This window comes from Nilaparvata lugens, chromosome 13, assembly GCF_014356525.2.
Source record: "Nilaparvata lugens isolate BPH chromosome 13, ASM1435652v1, whole genome shotgun sequence".
Classification (NCBI taxonomy): Eukaryota; Metazoa; Arthropoda; class Insecta; order Hemiptera; family Delphacidae; genus Nilaparvata; species Nilaparvata lugens.
In genome coordinates, this window is record NC_052516.1 from 15766718 (window position 1) to 15773942 (window position 7225).

At 36.5% G+C, this 7225-nt stretch overlaps 1 protein-coding gene across 8 annotated transcripts in view; it reads right to left on the reverse strand.

Moving 5' to 3' along the window:
• The window catches only part of LOC111052380 (diacylglycerol kinase eta), a 260041-nt gene that overhangs the window by 58795 nt on the left and 194021 nt on the right, over positions 1-7225 (reverse strand). The window lies entirely within an intron of this gene.

Genomic DNA, 7225 nt, shown 5'->3' on the forward strand with positions numbered 1-7225 from the left:
ATGTACGTATGTAGGTATGTAGGTATGTACGTACGTACGTATATGTGTGTGTGTGTGTGTGTGTGTGTGTGTGTGTGTGTGTGTGTGTATGTGCGTCTGTGTACACGATATCTCATCTCCCAATCAACGGAATGACTTTTGAGATTTGGAACGTAAGGTCCTTACAATATAAGGATCCGACACGAACAATTTCGATCGAATGCGATTCAAGATGGCGGCAAAAATGACGAAAATGTTGTCATAAACAGGGTATTTCGCGATTTTCTCGAAAACGGCTCCACGATTTTTATTAAAGTTATACCTGAAATAGTCATCGATAAGCTCTATCAACTGCCACAAATCCCATATCTGTAAAAATTTCAGGAGCTCCGCCCCATCTGTGCAAAGTTTGATTTTAGATTCCAATTATCAGCCTTCAGATACAATTTAAACAAAAAAAATCAAGTGGTGTAGATTGAGCATGAAAATCACTACAATTGATGTTCAGTAACATTTTCACCTAAAATTGAAAATGAGCTTCAAATTCGAGAAAATGTGATTATTCAATTGCAAATTATTGTTGATTCTATTAAATCATTCACTATGAAGAGATAGCAGACCTCGTGTGTTTCCAGCGTTATTGCCCTGTCACCAGCTGGCTCAAATCTTTGATTAGTAGACTTGAGATGCGTGGGAAGACTAGCGTCAGGTGATGAATTTTCGTAACGGCAAGGAAAGTTGTGTGAGTGTGCCACACCAGATTTTTTGTAATTTGTTTTTGGCAAATAAATCATTCATTCATATTGTGATGATTCAAAAAGCTATAGACAAACCCAACATTTATTCTTTATTGATTCATACAATGAGTACATCATTAAAATGATAGAAAAAATAGGTAGCCTTGTGCTATTCCTCTCCCAAATTTAGATAACGTTACACACTGTCCAAAATAGGTTAAGTCTTGTTGTTGTTCACTTCACAAACTACACAGCAGCACTCGATGCCCAACCCTCAGTTCATCTCCAATAAGAGTCAGCACCTACTTTTTGAACTAGTATAGGCCTATACATTGCAATTCAATCTGATTTTAGTTAGATGTTGACTGCATTGGCTGCTCTGCTCACCTGTCCAATATCTTGGTGCTGGCCTTCTCGTACTTGTCGACAAGCTGCGGCAGATGTGTGTCGTCGTCGCAGGCGGAACCCCAGCCGAGCACCCTTGCCAGGTCGTTGCCGGTGCCCAGAGGCAGCACACCCACGTGGCACTGGTGCTGCATGTTTAGACGGTCGATCTCCGACAGCACCCAACCCACCGAGCCATCACCCGAGCACACCAGGATGCGGAACGGGTCAAAGTGACGGAACAGCTTCAGTCTAACAAATGGGTCGAAGTAGGTTAGGTTGAGTTACAAGTTGGGTTAGGTTTCATTCATGTTCATTCAATCACTTTCATGCTATCAATCGGTCATTTGTTACGACTATCAGAAATTTAAACTTCTTTCTGTGAATACATTTATTACTTATTAAATCAACAAACATGGAAATAGAATATTTTATAGAGAGGGGTTGACAATTTATATTTGTTTTTTCAAACACAAATAGGATATTTTATGAAAAGTGGTCAACAATTTCTTCATTATGGAATACCACATCACGCATAACACAAATTTAATGTAAATCATGATTCATTTAATATTTTCCAAGTACCAAACCTTATTTGAATTTGATTTCTTACAATAAGAAACCAAAATTTCAAATCTTACAATAAGATATTGAAATTGATTTCTTACAATACGTAAGTAGATATAAAATACCCACTTATGGAATCATAAGAATTTATTCATAGTTCAATTCTCGTCTCTGTATATGTTACTCTGATCAATCTTTTTCTGTTTATCAACTTGTAGGAAGCTTACTACATTTTAACTTGTGTCAGTGTTATTTTTTGAAAAAGCTACTCTTATAGTAAGCTTGTATTTCATTCAAATACTTCAATTCAAAAAGATATTCAAGTTTAACTCAGTAATAAACTCAAGTTAAGACATTGCGCTGACATTCCTATGTAAAATAGAACAATGTAATAATTTAATTTCATAATTATAATACAAACTATTTTATATTTACCTTCTTCTTGTTAACAAAGTCGGACATTCTAGTATATTATGGACATTATGAGTAGACTATTGGCTACCCACTGTAACAGGAACCCACCCCCTACACTCAGACGAATAGTCTTATAGGGGTATTCCAGTAACATGGTCTGTATTTCAATGTAACCTTTGTTTTTTATGGAATAAAGAATATTTGAATTTGAATTCGTTTTCAATAAAAAATCGGGAATGGAGTATGAGTAGGTGAGGGCTAAGCCAATTTTCTCACAACCATTCTATGTTGTTTGAGTTGTTGATGAATAGATAAAAAAAAAACTAACTCAAATATGATTGAGTGCAATATTGATTAAATTAGTATATAGATTTAGCATGTGGTATGATTTCAGTTTGCACTCCAAAAAATAAACACGGATATGAAAATTTCTCCTGCTAGTACTAGACAGAATAATTCGAGTATAAAGAATACTAGAAGAGCATATAGTACTAAGGGTATAAGAGTAAAGTTCGAGTATTAAGAATAGTTTGAAAAGTATTAAGACCAGTTAAGAGTATAATGGTACTGACCCAGGCCCAGGTCCATTGGTGATCAAGTCGAACACTTGAGCCGGATTGAGCAGTTGCTTGAATCGCCTCAGAAACTTGACACCCTGATTGTCACCCGACTTGGAGTTCACGAATACTAGCAAAGGGGAACATCCAGTCGGCCTAATCGCTTCCCACGCGTCATCAGTCCCTGCAAAAACACAACAAAATCACATCAGATACATTAAGGTCCATCTAAGAATATTAACATTGATTTAGTGAATTAAGTGACTCCTGAAAAACAGATGGATCCAAAATAATGTATATTCACTCTCTTCGAAAGTGAATATATTGGTAACGCACTGGCAGGCCGTTTCAAACCGCCGAATGTAGACACTACCTCCGTAAACAAAGCCGCAGTGCATTCGTGTGACGTCAGCACAGGTAGGGCTCCTTCAAAAATTCGTTGATTTCAGCTGATCTATATCAGCTATAGTGAGGTCCACGTTATAATGACAGTGGATAAAGATAGAAGAATAGCGATGCCGATTCTCTGCATTAATTAATCATATTTCTACACTGTCAAAAACAGTATTGGCACCGTTTTGGACCTAGAAAAGGATAGTACCACCGGCTTTGTCGAATGATAGACAAGGATAGCAAAACCAAAGTTGATCAAATACTGTCATTATAACGTGGACCTCACTATAATGTGGACCTCACTATAATGTTTTTATTGGTGTAGGAGCCTTACCTGTGCTGACGTCACACGAATGCACTATGGCTTTGTTTACGGAGGTAGTGACGTAGCTTGATCGATGTATTTTGTAAGAAATGTTAATCAATCTGATTTGATCAATTTGATTTGAATCTATCCATTTGAAACCGGTGTAGCATATGGCGTCGCGTCTACGACGCTACATAATACGCGTCATCACTGCTACAGTTTCCAACGTAACCGTCACTCCATCTCAGGCAGTACATGAGCTCTGAGACAATGACAATCGAACACAGCTCAAAATGTTATAAAATACAAATAGAATCACAAAATATCTTTTGGTGTGAACTGTTCATAGCTTGCATATTAAGGCTGGCCACTAACGGTAGAACATGCATGTCATGCATGTCTATCATGCAGATACACATGTTCATCATCAGCGAGAGGTTTCTAACATAAAATAAACAACCAATAACCTCTTTAAAATAGCTTTATAAATAACAATAACCTTATCTTGAACTTTGTCACCTATAAATTTGGAAGAAAAATAGCACAAGAACTACCTTATTTTATCAGCCAATGTTATTACATTAGTGTCATTTGCATTGTAAAAAACAAACAAACCACTGGAAAGTTACAAATTATAATAATAAAACATAATTCAACCTCAAATAGATCAGCTAAGAAAAATGAACAAAAAATATTGGAGAGACATAAAACTAACCTCTAAAAAGTTTGCTCTAAGCGTTTCCCTGTGATCACAGCTGTGATGACACAATAATGTTTAACGACTGTTGGTGGCCAGCCAATACTCTGAACAAGATTACTTCTTACTTGGGATGGACATGCGCAGCAGAGAAAGCATACAGCGGGAGGGATACAGAGGCGCGATGTTGCCGTTTTGAAGCTGCCAGCGTTCTCCAACTTCTATAGACTGTTCATGTGTTCATGCTACACATGCTAAGTTTCCTGACTGAAAGTAGTCAGACGACTGACAAATTGGCAACTGCGCTTCTACCTATGACTCTATTAATCACTGTAATTGGCTGATCTCCCTCCATTTCTCTGCGTCGCATATTCCTCCAAGTCAGAAGTAATTTTGTACTGACTATAACAGAGGTGAGACCCTTTGTCAGATGAAATATGGCGCAATTCTAATTTGTTCTAGATGTTTTTCAAATGAATATTTATTTATTATAATTAAACGAGAATCCAAATTAAAATGCTGTAATTCACCCCGAAGACTTCTGCTACTGCAAATATTGACAACAGGGTGAACAGCTAAATGAATGTTCGATGAGCGCTACTATTCAAAAATTATTTGTCAGCCCGGGATATTTGCTTTCTGATATAGTTATTTTTCTGAATTCGGGAGAGATATAGTTGAAGTTTGCTTGAATTTTCTTTGCCAATCATCTCAGTGATGCGCATTTTGTATAAAATGGTATGATACTGACCAATACTATGTAAGGCAATAGGCGGCACGACGCTGACCCGACAGGGCCCCAGTGGACAGACGACCGGGTAGCTCGGTCGACATGCGGTGTGAACTGTAGCACGACACCACAGGCAGCGCCAGTCCAGCAATCTACACAACAACACACCACATTTTAAAACAACAAATAACGCTAATCAATAAATAAAACACAGCATTTAGAAGTTTTGCAACAACACATTCTATTTCAAAAAATGAAGAAATTGAAATTGAAAAGAACCAACAACCTACACCACATTTTAAAACAACAAATAACACGAATCTATAAATAAAACACTGCATTAAGACGTTTTGCAACAACACATTCTATTTCAAAAAATTAAGAAATTGAAATTGTTAAATTGATTGCTGTATTCAGAAATGTTTGCAATGAAAACATACTCTTGCATCTGTGTAAATTTAATTTTGTGTGTATATTCACTAATCCTTGTTCTTAATTTGGTTGTAAGTTCTTAGATTACCGTATATCACAGAGAAACGATAGCATAAGTAGATATCCCATGGTATAGGGCGTTTATGTCGCAACTTTTACTGTTATCCCAAGCCGATAGTTCACGTAGTTCTTTCCTATGCAGCTGTGTGACGCTGGTAGTCTCTCAAATTGTGCCGTTCATACTCTCACCCCAACAAAACAGTAAAAATTTATAATAATCGACAGTATTCGGCTTGAGATAACAGTGAAAGTTGCGACATAAATGCCCTATACCATGGATATCTACTTACGCTCTTGTTTCTCTATGATTATATTGAATAAATATATCCTGCAACTTGGATCTACGCACAGGTTTTACCTTGTAGGCTACTCCTTAAACATAGATGGACATAAAAAATATACTGCAGTTTTGAGAGAATTTTATATATTTGAATTGTATTATTTTTAGATGTTATAATATTATATTATTATAATTGTGTATGTTTTTGATAAAATACATTAAAATTTCAAATTGGATTTGAATCTGTATTCAGAGATGCTTTCAAGTGTTAGCACTGAGAATTGGTAACAAACTCAAAAGTGAACGAAGCATATCTTACTTTTTGAACTAGTGTATGAATCGAAATTCGGGGAAGGAACAGTTTTGGGCTGTGCTTGTTAGTCCTTCCCAGTCATTTTAATGAATTGTGTTTCATATATCATTAAATAAATTAATAAATGTTGTAGAATTTTCCTAAAATCATATAAAAACACAATATTTTGTCTTTTCTACTTGATGTTTAAAACCCAGAGTTTCGAAGCTCATGGCATCATCTTCAGTTGAGCTTAAACTATATAGTAAGATTCATGTTGTAAAGTCAGTGGCAATGATGCAGACGTGAGTAGATAGATATATGAAGATAGACAGACGTCTTTCGAACATTTGAACACCTGCGGGAAGGGATTTTTCCTCAGTCTGTCTGTTACTGTGTGCGTTTGCCTATATGATTATGAAAACACATTGTTAGATTTAAGGTTGATTTACACGGTGCCAGTCGGCTTGCCAGTTAAGGTAGCCAGTCACTGGATGCCAACGACTGGCACTGTGTAAACGGCTCACGCCAGTAACTGGAGTAGCCAGCAAGCCAAGGACGCGCCAGCAGCTGGCAGTTCCATTTATGTTTTACTGGCGTGCCAGCTTCATGTCAGCCTTATCACAGCTTTATCACAGGAATACCTTTGGGGCTTCATTTAGACTATGATGATAAACATGTATTGTGCATGCGTGGGTGTTTCCTACACCAGTTATGTTATTTTATTTCAATTTGTTTGTACAATATTTGTTTTTGGTCGAATAAATTATAATAATTATTATTATTATACTCTTGTGGGTCAGTAGCATGAAGCTTTCTTATAATTGTCTCTGATGCTCCCAAAATCATCTACTATCGTATCCACGTTTCTCGTTCTTTCCGCTGTATCTCGTAGGTACATATTTCCAAAAGTTCTTCACACAAAACCATAGATATTCCACATACTCACTTTTGAACGGCAACTCTTTGTGGCGTTTCTGCATTTGTTTAAAAAGCCAAGATCTGCACAATTCTGACATAAGCCACGCTCGCTGTGGAACTACACCAAAAAATACTTGTTCCAGTAGCTGGCAACGTGTAAACAGGGCACCGCTTAAAGCTGGCATGCCAGTCCCCGCTTGCCAGTGACCTTCCAGTCAATATTTTTCAATTTATTAATGCATTTTCAAGTGTAATAATTATAATTTGTTTCATCTTTCTGATCAACCGAGATACAAAATTTTTAGTATAATGTATATTTGGACTGTAAATTTTTGTGATCTTTATAAAAGTGTTTTCATAACCTCATTTGGACTATTTTTATCAAAATTAGGGAGAAGAACAGTTTTGGGTTTATCCTGTTGATTCTCTCCCAATCATTAATTTGATGTTGTGATTAAGGAATGTAATAAATGTA